Genomic DNA, 17,773 nt, shown 5'->3' on the forward strand with positions numbered 1-17,773 from the left:
TACTTCTTATGTTCACATCTAAATCAGTTATGTAAATGACGAAAAGTAGTGGGGGGTCATTGAAGATATTCACGGCTCACCTTGACTGACCTTTGTTGGATAGGAGAGTCAGTATTTATTGGGAATAGACCGGAAAGGGATTTTCAGCCGCAAACAGACCAGCCATGATCTGGATAAACTGAGGAGCTGTCTGGAGCTCCTATCGAATGTTGTTCTGTCACTGCACCCCTTGAGGCTGTTACAGAGGGAAAGGACGATCCCATTCAGCTCGTCAGTATGACTGCAATGAGGTAGGAGGAACCCCATTCAGCCCCTCTAAGGAGATACACGGGAATAGAATTAAGGATTCAGTCACAGTTCAATAGAGATATACATCAGGGAAACAGACCCTTTGGTCCAACTCATCCGTGCCAACCATATGTCTTCATTTGCCATAATTTCGCCCATATCCCTCTGAATCATTCCTTTCTATAAATCCATCTGGATAACTTTTAAATGCTGTTTATTATGTTTACAGATGACCTTAAAATTGGAGGTGCAGTGGCCAGCAAGGTTTACCTCAGAGTACAATGTGACCTCGATCAGATGGCCAATGGATCAAGGAGTGACAGATGGAGTTAAATTGTGATGAATGTGAATTGTTGCATTTTGATAAGGTAAAACAGGGCAGGACACATAAAATTAATGGTGAGGTCCTGGGGAATTTTGTTGAACAAAACTGTGCAGGCTCATAGATCCTTGAAAGTGGAATCGCAGGTAGACAGGGTGTGAAGGTGGGGTTTGTTATGCTTGCCTTTATTGATCAGCACATTGCGAATGTGAGCTGGGAGATCATGTTGCGACTGGGCAGGATGTTGGTGAGGCCAGATTGAGAATACTGTGTTTAATTCAGTTAGCTCTGCTACGGGTAGGATGCTGTTAAACTTGAGATGTGCAGAAAAGATTTATGAGGATATTGCCGGACATGGAGTGATGAGCTACAAAGAGATGGTGGACAGACTGGGGCTTGTTTACTCTGGAGCATCGGAGGCTGAGACGTGACATTATAGAGGTTTATAAAATCATGAAGAAAATGGATAATCTGAATAGCCTAGGTCTTTTTTCCAGGATAGGGGAGATCAAAACTATCACAAAGGTTAAAGGTGAGGGGAGAAAGTTAGTAAAGGGACAATATTTTCATGCAGATTGTGGTGTGTGTATGGAATCACCTCTCAGAGAAAGTGATGGAGGCTGATACAGTTAGAACATTTATGCGCATCTGGATATGCATATAAATAGGAAGGATTTAGAGGAATATGGGCCTAATGCTGGCAAATAGGGCGAGATCAGATTGGGATGTCTGGGTTACGTGGACAGTTCTCCGTGCTTTATGACACTGAAAGAGAGATGAGGAGAAATTCTGTAAGGACCTTTTGAGTGGGAAGTCTCTTCTCCAGAGGTATGCGGTGCCTCTTTGTTCACATTTATCAAAAACTGAGTTGGTTAAATATTTGACAGAGAAGTGAGTCACAGATAATAGGATACAGACAGGAAAGTGGGGCTGCGACCATAGCCTGATCAGCCACAATTTTAGTGCTTGGTGGAGAAGGTTCATAGTGTTTAACGATCTAACCCTGGTCCTGTTCTGATGTTCCATTCAGACCCTCCAACCTGCTAGACAAGAACTGTTGGAGGGCACTTACTGCTATAGCTCCCCTGACTCTCTGGATTCGAGCATTCATGACATTCACTACTCTCTATTTGAAGAAATCACTGCCTGCTCCTACACAATGACCTATCAATATGAACGATAGAATACAAGGGCCTACCAAAGAGCGACTGGCCCTGATGTCAAGGCAGCATTTGATTGAAGATGACATCTAGGAGCCTGAGTAAAATTGCACTTCATCAGAATCTATTACATACTCTCCAGTGATTGGAGTCATTCACAGCACAATGGAACATGTTTATCATCTCAGCTGTGGAGCATCTCTGCAGGAAATCCTCAGGGTAACTACCTCAGCCCAGGCAAACCCAGTTTGTCAGCAAGGAATCCCTGCTGTGTGGGAGCATCCCATTGAGTCCACATCGATCAGAAGTGGGGGTATTTACTGCATGTTACATGATATTCAGAAAACGTTGTCATCCCTGACCTCCTGATGCAGTCTGTGTCCATGTGCGACAAGACTGTGAGAATGCTCAAGCCTGTGCTGTTAAACTGTCGGTAACATTTATGAAACAGCGCTGCACATTTCCACAGTAAACGGAGGAGTTCACTCAGTACCTCAATCTGGCTTCACAGGAATATGGGAAAGTCATTCTGTCCATCAAAACGACTGGACAAGAAGAGGGATAGCCCATTCAGTCCCTCCTGCCGTTACATAGGAAGACAAGGAGTCTGCTCACTCCCACACATCACTTAAATGGGATCAGAAAGTGACCATTTCACATCTGAAATCAGTTACAATGGAACAAGAAGAGATCATTCAGCTTCTCATGTCACTAACACAGGAAGAGGAAGGTGTCAGAGATACTCCGACAAAACAAACAAATGGAACAGGGGCTGCACAGATGGACAGTTCCATGGTATTCCTCATGGCTTCATTACTCGTAGTACATTCGTGTTATGCCAGCATGGTTTTCTGGCAGTGAAAGTGAAACGATTTTTTAAGCCAGTTTAAAAGGCATCTTCCATCGCTGAGAGAGCAGACCTACATCCTATCTGAAAGTCAGAAGCTGTTGGCGAATATCTAGCTGTTTCAGAATGAAGGTATTGTGGCTGCTGACAGGACTGTGAAAAATACAACGTGGAGTGGAGGGTCACAAAGTACCTGTGCATTACAGTGTTCAGACTTCATTCAGAGCCTGTTCCTCTCTGTTAGTAGAAATGAGGTCTCTGCACAGGCACGTACACTATTAAGAATCTAGCATCCTATGGAAAGTATGGAATTTCCCACCTTATCAATGGCTGTTTTGGACATAATGAGTGTCCATCCATAACCATCAAGTTTCAACCTCGCATTCTCTCACAGTGCTACACGTTAAACACATACTTACTGCACTCTCTCCTGATAGTACCATCATACCAGGGTTCAATGTGGTGAAACTCCTTTGCACGTGGAGATCATTACTTATAAAACCGACTCAGTCTGTACACAATACCCCAAATACTCTTTCAACAAAACACTACCATTGAGTAAGGCATATTTACTGTGGTACTTCAAGTATTTTGCATGAAAGACCAGATATCATTTTCAGTTATAATTACTTCTGTCCCATCTGGATTCTATTAATGACTCATAACCAAGGACATCCAATTCCTTATCAACAACAGCACTTCACAACCTCTCACCATTTAATAAACTTAAATGAGAATCATTACATTTGTTGTTCCCATCCGAATCATGTTATATCTTGCGAACAGCTATTCCCCAAGCACTGATCCTTCTGATACCCCACAAGCCTTCCATCCACAGAAAAACACTACTCTCTTCATTTTGCCCATTATCCATTTTTTGATCCATTCTGTGTGTTCCACCCCTACCTACCCATGGACTCTAACATTCCCCACTCACTAGTATTCAACCGTATCAAACATTTTTCTGAAAATTCAAAAACTCCACTCTCACTGGTTGTCAATTGTCGATGTCAGAACGAATAATCTCCACAACTACAGTAAGTTTATCAAAGATCATTTCCCTTTCCTGAATCTAGGCCAAATGTAAATATATCAGTATTGTCCAAGTGTCTAGTTGTCACATTCCTTATAAAAGGTTGCAATGTTTTTCTCACAGCTGACATCCAGCTATTTATTTTTCTGTTTGCCAACTCCGTCTTGTTTTAAATATTTAAGGAAACAATTGCCACTTTCCAGTCTGCAGGATCCCTCCAGAATGTAACCAGCTTTGAAGAATAATCAGTAATTCTTTCAGTAGCTCTGTTGCCGCCTCCTCAATAATCTGGGATGTAGCTCATCAGATCCAGCAGCATACCAAGCTTCAATTCGAATAGATTTTCAAAAACATACTCTTCATTAATTCTAATTTCGTGCATCCCCAATTTTCACCAGGGCTCCTCTTTGCTAATATTTCTAAAAGTTCATTTCTACACGTTCCTCCATGGAGACAGAACCAATGTATTCCTCTCAGCAGGCAGATGGTTTCCGTCAGCTCGTGTTATCTCGGAGGACTGCACTCCAGATATGTCATTCACTCGTGCCTGGAAAGTTCCAGAATCAATCCAATACACTTCAAGGTGATGTGTATTTCACCCACTCTTACTGGAAAGTTCCAGAATCAATGCAGTTCTCTTCATGATGTGTGTCAGCACAGCCCTATCCCTGTTGTGAGTTTACAGGCTATAATGAAGGAGGAGAAACAGCTCAGTGACCACTTCATTTTTGAAAGACGCTGGTTTTACATTTTACACTTGGAATGGGCCTAGATTAGACAAATATTCCTGGAAATCCCTGGGATGATCACGCAGTGCACTGCCCCTCCCTGTGTACGGAGTTTCCCTTCTGTGTAACCTCGACTCCATGTGTTTACCCTGGACCCAGAACACTCTGTAAATGCAGTGCTCATATCTCGTCCAGAGTGGGGTCACCATTCCATTGGGTTTCTCTGAATGGATGCGGCAGCTGATAACGCAACCTGAGAACAGCGTCCACAGAACCTCCCTTTATTCTGTAATGACAGGGGAAGTCATATCCCCACACACTGTGCACCCATTCAGTGTTGAAAATGTTTCTTTTCTTAGCAGAAAAAAAACAGTTCCATCTCTGCACAGCCCTATAGTTACAGTTCTCTTCTTCAAAAAAGTCATTTGACACTATAACATTCCGTTTCTTTATATCTGAGATACTATATGGCCAGCACCAGTATTGCCTGCAGAGTCAATCACACTCAAAGGAGAAAAGACAGATGGAATTTAACTCAATGTAAACAGAGACGCATCTTAATTGACGTGATATTCAGGAATATGGGAAAGGGGAAATTTTAGAATAAGCTCCCATTTCATTTTCCTTCTGGTTCATTATCATCAGTCTCTATGTTTGCTTTTCATTTTCTCTCTCTTTCTCGCTCGGCATTTCTGCATCCACTCAACTAACCTCTCCCTCACTCATCCGACTATCCCTGATATAAATGATACTAATTCACAGTTGCTTTCAGTTGTGACATAGGGTCACTTGGTACTAAACTTTATCTGTTTTTCTCTTGAAATCGGCTGTCATACTTGCTGAGATTCTCCAACATTTTCAAACCCTGGAGAATTTTATTTCGGATCTCCATCATCCACAGTTCCTTGGTTTATTTCATGCTTAATGCTGTTGTTTCACAAGATGTCAGTATCACTGGTAAAGGCAGCATTTGTTATCCATCACTAATTGCTGTTGACTGCGAGACCATTTGTCCAGACAATATGAAGCCAAACTTTTTTTTTGTCACACGGCGTTTTTTTTACCAAATGCTATCAATGAAATAATAAAATAAATCCTAATTGTTTATGGTTGTCGTTTGTAAAATGAGATTTCATTCCAATTGTTGCCATTCGAATTTAACTTCTGTCATCGGCTGTGGAAGGATTTGAAACAATGCATTAAAAGTTATAACTTGTGCCTTTGAATTACATGGCCAGTGACACTATTACTCTGAAATGAGGTCCCTAATATGAAATAGGTGGTTTGCCAAGAACAAGTTTGTGGTCAAAATATTTGTAACTGGCAGTTAACAAGGGGGCAGATGATGGCTTATTCAGCAACAGGATTGAGGCAGAGGTGGAGACTGGGGGTATTATCTGGGTGTAGGCAGGTTTGATGGCAGAGAGAATATAGAGACATAAAACAGTTCAGGCAAATGGAAGACTCAAGGATTGGAAAAGTCTAGTTCCTTCTTTGATGTCTATGAGTGAGGAGTCTGAAATTGATGGAAATGAAGTGGTGTTTGTGACTGAAACTGAAGATAGCAGATTATGTATTTGTTAAATATAAATAACAGAAATAGCAATAACCTTCACAATCGTTAATCGAATTGACAGAGATAGGTTTACCAGGAACACTAACAATAGCAAGGATGGGATAGTAACCTGCTTGAATAATCATCAATATGGCTCATATCCGCAACTCTAACCATGGCCAATCCCGAGAAAGATAATAAAGACCAACAGGTAAACTCTTGTCTATTGTTGTAACATTCCAGTCTAATGTTCTCAGATTCTCTTTCTTTCCCTCTCCCTGTAACTGCTGAGCGTCTTGAGGATGATGCTGCCACTGATACGATGGCATAACAAGTTGAAGGAAGCACCTTACTAACAACAACTCACTACAACAAAGGACCCAATACTCAGCATGAGCCAAACTAATGTAGTTTACAAAATACCATGCAAGGACTGCACAAAACACTATATAGGACAAACAGGAAGACAGCTAACAATCCGCATCCATGAACATCAGCTAGCCACAAAACGACACGACCAGCTATCTCTAGTAGCCATACACTCAGACAACCAGCAACATGAATTTGACTGGGAAAACAACACTATCATAGGACAAGCCAGACAGAGAAGCATGGCATTCATCCCCAAACTCCATCAACAGACACATTGACCTGGACCCCACATACAAATCACTGCAGCTGAAACTGACACCCGGAAGTGGCAAGAACAAACCAATATAAATACCGGAAGAAACATCAAAGCAGCGCTTCACACGAGGCTCCAACAGCACTGATGATGTTCCCTAGCCAGGGAACGAAACGTTTGCAGCAAAAACTTCCAGCTCGGCGAGCAGAACCACAACAATCATATGGGATTTTATTATACAGATGGACTGGGAATTCAGATTGATAGTGGGAGACGGGCCCAGCAGGAAAACTAGTATAACAGCAATGGCAAGAGATTTTTGGATTAATTCAGGATACAGTAGAGATTTATCCTAATGAAAAAGAGGCTTGTATAGAGAGGATGGGAGAACCGTCGCTGACTAGGGAAGTCGGGTATAGCATAAAAGCAAATAAGAAATGTTATAATGTGGCAAAGTGCAGTGGGAAACCTTAGGATTGGAAAGTTTACAAAGACAAAACAGAGGGCAAACAAAATCAAATAAGGAGGGAGATTATTAAATATGGGGGTAAGCTAGCCAGTAATATAAAGGAAGACTGTAACAGTTTCTTTCAACATATAAAGTATAAAAGAGCGGCAGAAGTGAACATTGGACTGCTGGAAAATGAGACTGGAGAGATAGCAGTGGGGAACGAGAAAATGGCCAAGGGAATGAATAATTACTTTGCATCAGCTTTCATGGTGGAAGGCACGAGTAATACCTTAAACATTCAAGAGATTGAGGGGCCAGAGCTGAGTATGATGGTCCCCACCATGGAGACCATGCTAGTAAAAAATGTAATGGTCCGAAGGTGGTTAAATAACCGTGACCAGATGGACTACATCCCAGTATTATAAGGGAGATAGCTGAAGAGGGAGTGGAGGCAATCGTGGTTATCTTTCAGGAACTACTAGCGTAAGGAACGATCCCAGAGCACAGGAAACCCACTAACGTGACACCCCTTTTTAACAAAGGATAAGGAAAAAGACAAAAAAAAACATGAATAGTTTAACCTCTATCTTGGGTAAGATCCTGGAATCCATTGTGAAGGATGAGATTTCTGAATACTTGAAAGTGTTTGGTAAAATAAGGCAAAGTCGGCATGATTTCATCAAGGGAAGTTAATGTCTGACAAATGTATTGGAGTTCTTTGAAGAGGAAATGAACAGGCTCGACCAAGCACAGCCAATGGATGAAATCCACCTGGAATTCAAGGAGGCCTTTGACAAGGTGTCACACAGGAGATTACTGAGTATGATAAGGGTCCGTGGTGTTAGAGGCAAGGTAGTGTCATGGATAGAAGCTTTTCTGTCTGGCAGAAAGCAGAGAGTGGGATAAAAGAGTACTTCTCAGGATGGCAGCCGGTGACAAGCGGTGATCCAGAATGCTCAGTGTTGGAATCATAACTTTTTACTTGTTACATTAAAAATACAGATGAGGGAATTGCAGGCACTCTGGTTAGGTTTGCAGACGATAAAAAGGTAGGGAGATGGTCAGGTCGTATTGAGGAAGCGGAGAGGCTGAACGAGGATTTGGACAGGTAAAGAGATTGTCAGATGCATTCCAACGTTGGAAAATGTGAGGTCATGCACCTTGGCACGAAGAATAGAGTCATGGTCTATTCTCTAAATGGTGAGAAAATTCAGAAATCTGAAGTGCAAAGGGACTTGGGCCTTCTAGTGCAGGGTTCTCTCAAGGTCAGCTTGCAGGTTGAAGCAGTAGTTAGTAGGGCAATTGCTATTATGTTTGGGAGCATTTACTCCGAAAAGAATTGAATATAAAAACTGACGGTATACAGCTCTGGTCAGAGCACGTTTGGAGTATTGTGCTCATTTTTGAGCTCCATACCTCAGGAAAGATGTACTGGTTCTGGAGCGTGTTCAGAAGATTTTCACAAGAGTGGTCATCAGAATGAAAAGCTTTTTGCGTGAGGTATGTTTGAGTACTCTAGGTCTCTACTTGATGAAGTTTGAAAGGATGAGAGGGAATATAATTGAAAAAGACAGAATATTGAATGACCTGGAGAGAGTTGATGCTGAAAAGATGTTTCCATTGGATTAGAATCCGAGGGCACAGCCTTAGATGAAAGGGAGCACCTTTTAGAACAGTGATAAGGAGACAGTTATTTAACCATAGAATGGTGAATCTTTGAAATTTATTGCCAGAAGGCTGTGGGGGCAGGTCATTGAGTATATTTGAGAGGGAGATAGATAGTTTTTGATTATCGAGGGGATGAAGGTCGGAGAATGGGTTTGAGAAACCTATCAGCGATGATTGAATGGCGGGGCAGACCCGATGGGCTAACTGCCCTAATTTGATTAGATTAGATTAGACTTACAGTGTGGAAACAGGCCCTTCGGCCCAACAAGTCCACACCGACCCGCCGAAGCGCAACCCACCCATACCCCTACATTTACCCCTTACCTAACACTACGGGCAATTTAGCTTGGCCAATTCACCTGACCCGCACATCTTTGTGACTGTGGGAGGAAACCGGAGCACCCGGAGGAAACCCACGCAGATACGGGGAGAACGTGCAAACTCCACACAGTCAGTCGCCTGAGTCGGGAATTGAACCCGGGTCTACAGGCGCTGTGAGGCAGCAGTGCTAACCATTGTGCCACCGTGCCGCCCACTACCACCGTGCCGCCCACTGCCACCGTGCCGCCCACATGATCCGATGCCTTATAGTCTTCTGGTCTAAACCTTAAGGAAGTACCTTGTATCTCTGAGAAGATAGATTCCTGTTCTTCATGAAGGTCAGAAGCTGTTGTGAATAGTTAACTGCTTTAGAATGAATGTATTGTGGCTGCTGTCAGGGTGTGAATAATATGACATTCATTAGATTAGACTTACAGTGTGGAAAAAGGCCCTTCGGCCCAACAAGTCCACACCGACCCGCAACCCACCCATACCCCTACCCCACATTTACCCCTTACCTAACACTACAGGCAATTTAGCATGGCCAATTCACCTGACCCGCACATCTTTAGACTGTGGGAGGAAACCGGAGCACCCAGAGGAAACCCACGCAGACACGGGGAGAACGTGCAAACTCCACACAGTCGGGAATTGAACCCGGGTCTCAGGCGCTGTGAGGCAGCAGTGCTTACCACTGTGCCACCGTGCAGTGCACACACCAACTGCACTCTATTAATGTGGGGAGAGTTTATTCAAAACTTGGACCTCTCCGTCTCTCTCAATGGGGAGTAGGGGTTGGGGTGGGTAGTTGTAACGTCCGCCCAAGCACTTAAACAATCCTGAATCATGCATCCTGATTGAAATAGCAGTCATGGAATTTATCACACTGTCTGTTTAAAATATTAGGAGTGATTGTCCATCCCTCTCAGGGTTCAACTTTTTATTCTCTCACAGCGCTACAGATCAACCTTCATTCATTCCTCATGGTGTCATCATCCCAAGAATTAATCTGCTGGAACTCCTCTTCACTCTCTCTGTGATAAGGAGATCACTCCTTATAATGGAAAGAAAATCTGTCCACAATACCACAAATACTGCCTCAACAACACTCTCAGGTTTGATCGCAATAACTGCTTTCCCTCATTTAGCTGGCTCCATTTATTTCACGTGACATAGGAAACCATTCATTTACAATGAACTGCCACTGATGGGGAATTTAAAAACATCCTTATATCAGTAGGTTAGCATCAATAAAGCCAGCAACCGAGGTGCCCATGGAGATGGACATCACTCTTGGCAGACACTCAATCACAAAGAGTACTTCTAAAACAGTGAACGGCTACTTGCCTGAATGGAAATGAGCCGTTGGAATATGGGATGCAGGCAGAGGAAGGGAGCTACCTTTCCTGTTGTTCTGCCCTCACGGGATGTGTGCAGCCATGGTCAGGCCAGCATGTTATGTCGATCTTGAACTGAGTGGCTGGTTCAGCTGTTCCACAGGACAATAAATAGTGAAACACATTGCCGTCGGTTTGCAGTTAAACAGAGACTTGACCAGAGAAGGATGACCCACTGCCTTCTCTAATGGGCATAAGGCAAGCCGATATCAACAGATAATTATTCTGTGGTTCTAGAATACGAGCCAATGACGTGACCCACCATACACTGTCTGCCCATCTTTCAGATTTTGTGCAGAGAACAAGTTAAACATCTCAAGTGCAATTATTTTGCAATGGACACGTGGTTAGAAGGGACTTGAAACAGATGTATCTGGAATTAACAAAGGCACAAACGATGGTTTATTCAGGAAATGAACTGAGGCTGAGGAGGAGACTGGGACTTCTTAATGGTGCTACTGGACAGGATTTGTATGTGGGGAGGATATGGAGATGTACACTTTGCAGGAGAAAATGAATCAAAGAGGTTGAGAACAGTGTGTTTTACCCTCACGTACTGGTGAGTAATTTGTTAATAATAGTTTGCTAGTTATAATTTCTAAGGAATGGAATCTTTGATTGGAGCTGAAAACGTTGGCTTGCCCCTTTCCAACATCTGCATATCATGAGCATCGATTCAGTTCAGACCATTTCACTAAAGAGACAGAGTGACTTACCAGGAACACCAACTGTAGCAAGGATAGGATAGTAACCCGCTTGAATAACCATCAGTACATCTTCAATCCGCGATGCTAATGATGTCCAAGGCTGGGAAAGCCATTAAAGACCATCGGATAAACTCCAATCCATTGTTGGAACATTCCAGTCTAATGTTCCCAGATTCCCATCCCTCCTGCTCTTCTCTCTGAAGCTGCTAATCCCTCTTATTGCTGTTGGCCATGCTCCCGCTCACACTATGGTATAAAATACTGAAAGCATTCCCTTATTGATAGAAGAGAGGAACTCTCTGGGGACGCATACGATCCATGGAGACTGACATCATTACAATCGCTGAACAAATAGCTCCAGTTAACGCCTTTGAATTCAATGCTATTTATTAAAATTCAAAATAACATTGTACATTTGTGCATTCTGGATGTGATATGCGAGTGTGACTGAAGGAAGGAATGTTGAAGATGGCAGATTGATTGTGTGTAATCATTCAGCCAGCCTTGGATATGGAAGTAATGCCAGAAGTTTAACGGAACATAAACATGCTTCTCTGTTCATAAGTAAAGAAATAAATCCCATAACGACTGATCAGTCATTGCAAAATCAGTAAAACATTGAGAAAACATCTATCATCCATGATCTGATAGCAAAATGTGCCAAAACAAAACGTGGGTTACAACAAACAAACGGCACGGATACATTAACAGAATTGCACATGACAAACAGAGTTCAGATTGTTATTCCAGGATCAGAGAGGGTAGCTTGGGTCATGCTGTTGATGTTATCGATGTTAAGGAACTGTCATGAAGTGTCATTGAATGGACTTCAATTACATTGTGATTATAATATTGGGGAAAGGACAGAAGACGGGGGACATGGCTGTTTAGATTGGTGGAGGGGCAGTGATGTTTCCCACTTACCAGAATTGGAATGTTACTCTTTATAACTCATATGAAGAACAGATTCAAGAATACATCTACAACGAGGAATTAGCAGCGACAATACTAATGAAATGCATTTATGCAATATAAAATACAGGAACAAAATGATTTTCTGCACCCACCAATATATGCAAAGTACAAATAGATAAGGTTGTTAAAATACACTCCTGATATTGAACTATATAAATTGAAACGTGAGTTACATAACTAGGAAAGTGGTATGCAAACTTTATCAATCATTATTTGACCAACAACTAAGATCGTGATTCCACCTCTGTCAGTGAGTCCCCTCACTGAGATTCTCTGGCCTAGTCTCTCATACAGTATCGGTGTGGGTGGGGGGGGTGGGGGGGTGCGTGGAGGCAGGTGGTTATCATTTCCTGCTGCTCTTGGCACAGTCTATTTAAAAACTCTGCTTTGTCCATGGAACCAGTCTATTGGCCTAATGGGTTCTGTTTAGCTGTCAATAACCCAGCTCTGTGATATTGTTGAAAGTAAATAATCTGGGATAACAGCCAGTATCAGCACAGTGCTCACAGTGTGTGCCGCCCAGGCAAAGGGCTTGCCGTCCAGTGGAATTTCTAAATAAAGCTTCTAACTTCTGTATGTCCATATTTATCTACCATAATGCAGTGTTCTGATCTATCTAACTTCACCCTCATCTAACACCTCTTCCTCTCACACTCAGTCAGTCACTCCCCTTTCTATCCTCTCTCAGTTTATTTCCCTTCACTTGCTCTCTCTCTGTTTATTTCTCTCTCACACAATCTCTCTTCACACAGTCTCGATATCTCCAATTGGAGAGCTTGTGACTCCACGGTGGGCTGAATGGCCTCCATCCATGCCATAATAATTGAGGTTCTCTGACCTACAATAAATACTTCCTGGACAGGCATGCTGGTCCGGTGACAGGTCCAGTGCACAATCACCCATTATCTTTTCCTGCTTTTCTCTGGGGTACAGCTTCCTTGAAATGTCTGTTCAAACAAAACAGACTGAATGAAATTCAAGCAGTCGAGAAGACGTACATGAGTGTGTATTTCAATCAGGATTTAATGAAGGATGAGATCCCAGAATAACATAAGCAATGAATAAAAAACAGGGTAACACAAGGAATGGCAGCTGAGTACAACATGTGGTTGCAAGTAGGTGTCATGGTATTACCAATAGATTATCAATCCAGAAAAATCAGCTCCTGTTCTGTGGATCCAGGTTGAATCCCGCCACTGCAGATGGTGGAAATTCAATTCAATAATGTAAAAATATCCCTGGAATTAAGAATCTACTGATGAGAATGAAATCATTGCCAATTGTCAGAAAAATCCACCTGGTTCACTAATATCCTGCAATGAAGGAATTTTCCATCCGCACCTGGTCTGGCTGACATGCAACTCCAGACCCAAAGCAATGTCATTGACTCCCAATCGCCCCCGAAATGGTCTAACGAGTCATTTAGTTGTACCAATCGCTACAAAGTTTCAAACAAATGAAACCTGACGGACCACCTGTCATCGAAATGGGCACCAGAAAAGTCAACATTAGAAACATCACTGTAGAACCTGCAAAGTTTTCCTGACTGACATCTGAAGTCTAGTGCCAACATTGGAACAACTGCCTTACAGACTAGTTAAGCAACAGCCTGACATAGCCATACTCACGGAATCATACCTTACAGAAATAACAGAAATTAACATGGACAAAGGAGTCTCTTGCTGATTACCAAGTAACGTTGTTCCTCAGCTGAATCAGTCCTTCTCCATGTTAAACAACACTTGGAGAAAGCACTGACTGTGGCAAGGGCACAAAGTTTATTCTAGCTGGGGGATTTCAAAGTTGACCATCAAGAGTGTTTTTGGCAGCAGTACTACTGATCACGCTGGTCGGTTCCTGAGGAGATAGCTACTAGATTAGGTCTGCAGAAGGCGGTGAGGGAATGAACAAGAGGGTAAGAAACATACCTGACCTCATCCTTACCAATCTACCAACCACAAATGTATCTGTCCATGACAGTATTGGTAAAAGTGACCACGACACTGTCCTTGTGGAGACAAAGTCTATTGTCTCCATAAAGGTTATTGTGTTGTGTGGCACTATCACCATGATAAATGGCACAGACTTTAAGCAGAACAAGCAACTCAAGACTGTCCGTCCATAAGACACTGTGGACCATCAATAGCAGCAGAACTGTACTCCAGCATAATCTGTAACATCACGGCCCTGCATTCCCCCACTCAACCATTACCATCAATCCAGAGAATTAACCCTGGTTCAATGGAGAATGCAGGAGGGCATTCCAGGAGCAGAACCAGGAATATATAAAGATAAAATATTCATCTGCTGAAGCTTCCAAGCAGAAATACGTAAGTGCCAGATAGCATCAACAGCAAGGGACAGACAGAGCTTAGCGATCACAGAACCAATGCATCAGATTTAAGCTCTGCAGTCCTGCTAATCTGATCATGAATGGTGACGGACGATTAAACAGCTCACCGGAGCAGGAGTCTCCACAAATATCCCCAAACTCAATGATGGAAGAACCCAGCACATCAGTGCAAAATATAAGGCTGAAGCTTTCATTGCAATCTTCAGTCAGAGGTTTTGAGTGGATTATCCATTTCGGCCTGCTCCGGTGGTACCCATCGTTACAGATAGCAGTCTTCAGCAAATTCGATTAACTGATATCAAGAAACGGCAGAAGGCACTGGATACTGCAAAGACTATAGGCCCTGATAACATGCCAGCAATAGTCCTGAAGACTTGTGCTCCAGAACATCACGCTCCCCTAGCCAAGCTGTTCCAGTATGTTTACAAACCGACAATGGAGAAAAACGGCTCAAGTGTGTTCTCTACATAAAACGCAGGACAAATTCTACCCATCCTAATACCGCCTTATCAGTCTACTCTCCATCATCAGTAAAATCATGGAAGGTGTCATAAACAGTGCTATCAAACTGCACCTGCTCAAAACTAACCTGCTCAGTGACGCCCAGTTTGGGTTTTGCCAGGATCACTCAGCTCCTGAACTCGTCACAGACTTGGTTCAAACATAGGAAAAGGAACTGAATTCCAGCCCTTGACATTAAGGCTCCATCTGCCAATTGTGACATCAAGGACCCCAAGCGAAAATGGTACCGCAGGCCAACACTCTGTTATAGGAGTCATACCTGACAGATAGGAAGATGGTCATTGTTGTTGGAGGTCAATCATCTCAGCTCCAGAAAATCTCCGCAGTAGTCCCTTAGGATAATGTCCTAGGTCCAAACATCTTCAGCTGCTTCAACAATGACCTTCCTTCCATCATAAGGTGAGAAGTGGGGATATTCGATGATGACTGCACAATGTTCAGCACCATTCGCAAATGTTCAGATACGGAAGTAGGCCATGCCCAAAGCAAAAATATTTGCGCCACATAAGTTTAGACAATGACTGTCATCATTGAGAAACAATATAAGCACTTTGTATTCAGCAGCATTATCATCACTAATCTCCCCCACTATCAATATTCTGGGGGGTTTCATTGACCAGAAACTCAACTGGACTCGCCACATGAATATAACAGCAGATCAGAGACTAGGAATACTGCACGAGAAACTCACCTCCTGACTACCCATAGCCTGTCCATTATCTACAAGGCATAAGTCGGGGATGAGATGGAATATCTTCACTTGTCTGAATGAGTGCAGCCCCAAAAACACTGAAGAAGCTTGACACAATCCAATACAAAACAGCCCATTTGATTTGCACCACATCCACAAACATTCGCTCCCTTCACCATGGTCACTCAAGAGCAGCAGTGTGCACTATCTACAAGACACAATGGAGAAATACCTAAAGATCCTCAGACAGCTCCTTATAATGCATCAGAATTAAGCTCTGCAGTCCTGTTAATCTGATCGTAAATGGTGGCGGGCGATTAAACAACTCCATTTGGAATGACAAGGGCAGTAGACTTTTGTGAACAGCACCATCTTCCAATTCCCTGCGAAACGAGTCAACATCCTGACTTGGAAATGTATTGCCGTTCCTTCACTGTTGCTGCGTGAAAACCCTGGAATTCCCCCTTGAATCACTAGTGGGTCACTGCACAGCAGGTAGATTGCAGCAGTTCGAGAAGGCAGCTCATCACCACCTTCTCAAGGGCAACTGGGGACGGGCAAGAAATGCTGGGCACATCCAGCGATGCCCACATCCAAAAAAATATTTTTTAAAAATAGTTTCAAGTTGAGCATCTCGATGGGACAGGTTATCTGATTTGAACACGAACAAGAAAGCGGTGTTGCGAATATTGAACATTTTAGACTTTTCTGTTATTAAAGGGTGTTCAGTATTCGATGACATATTGTTGCTGAATGCTGTGATAAATTTAATCTGTTCTGTTTAAATCAACAATACTGTATTGTTGGATCAATCCTTCGAAAATACCAGACAGAAAATGGCAATCATCGTAGAGAGAATGTATTCCCGCCAGATGAGACTCACTGATAGCAGCTCATATTCAAAATATTAATGGAACACTGGCTGACATTGAATCCTCCCACCGTCCATATTACAGGGGTTACCATTGACCAGAACGTGAAGTCAAATCAATATACAAATACAAGGGTTACAAGAGCAGGTTAGAGATTTACAAGTCTATATGGAATAATAGACCCGGTGTCCTAAACGGCATGAGATATAGCAATAGACTTAGGGCATTCAGCCATTCCTTTATTCTGATACTGTGCCTTTTTGTCATTATCTCTATGAAAAGTGGAAATATTTTCTACATACTGACTGCATCATTTTTTTTGTAGTAATCCATTAGTTTCAATCAGAACCCCCCCAGCCCCCACCATCTAAATTCCATCGAGTGCACACACTGCCGCTCATATGGCAAGCTATCATCCCCAGGATCGATCACCTCCAACACCAGCAGATCTTTCTCCAGAGATAGTGTCTAAAACAGCTCACAATTGGCCAAATGCTGTCTGTCCATTGCCCAAGACATTCTCAGCAGTATGTCTTCCGTCTTGCATTCTTGCTCTCTTGAAATGAATGCGAACATTGCTTTTGCTTTCCTAACCTCCAACTGAACATCCACGTCAACCATAAGAGAGGACGAGTGCTTCAAAATCCTTTTGGGCTTCAGATTTAATGGATCCTATTAGAATATAGTGTCTCCCCTCTTACACCTACTAAAGTGCATATTCTCACACGTTCCCATATTGTGCTCCATCAGCCATTTGTTTTCCCACAGTCCTAAACTGTTCAAGCCTTTCTGCAGCTTCCCCACTTCCTCAATATCATCTACAAATTTCGCAAAACTGCCCTCAAGTCCTTTGTTCAGTTTGTTCATATATAATACATTTCCTGGCTCCCTAAGAACCGTCCACCATCTATAAGGCACAACAGTCTCGGTGCTTGACTCCATTCAGATTGAAGCAGTGGCTTGACTTGAATTACAGCTGTAAAGTCTTCACTCCCTGCAGCACTGACTCTCAGTAGAAGCACACCCTACCTTCTTTTGTTGTGAGTTTACTTCATTATGGCGCACAATCCAGTCTATTGATGTCACTCCGTCTCAACACTAACTGAGTGGTGCTCACACCAACCATGTCACTGTGTATTGATGACGATGGAGGGAGGTCGACGAGGGGATGTCTATGCTGAATAACTGTGTGACTGCCAGACTAAAACCTGCCCCGACAGCCTCGGATGTACCTGTGCCCGCTGTCACCGCTGCAGGA

The sequence above is a fragment of the Hemiscyllium ocellatum genome, chromosome 13 (assembly GCF_020745735.1).
Source record: "Hemiscyllium ocellatum isolate sHemOce1 chromosome 13, sHemOce1.pat.X.cur, whole genome shotgun sequence".
In the NCBI taxonomy this organism is placed as follows: domain Eukaryota; kingdom Metazoa; phylum Chordata; class Chondrichthyes; order Orectolobiformes; family Hemiscylliidae; genus Hemiscyllium; species Hemiscyllium ocellatum.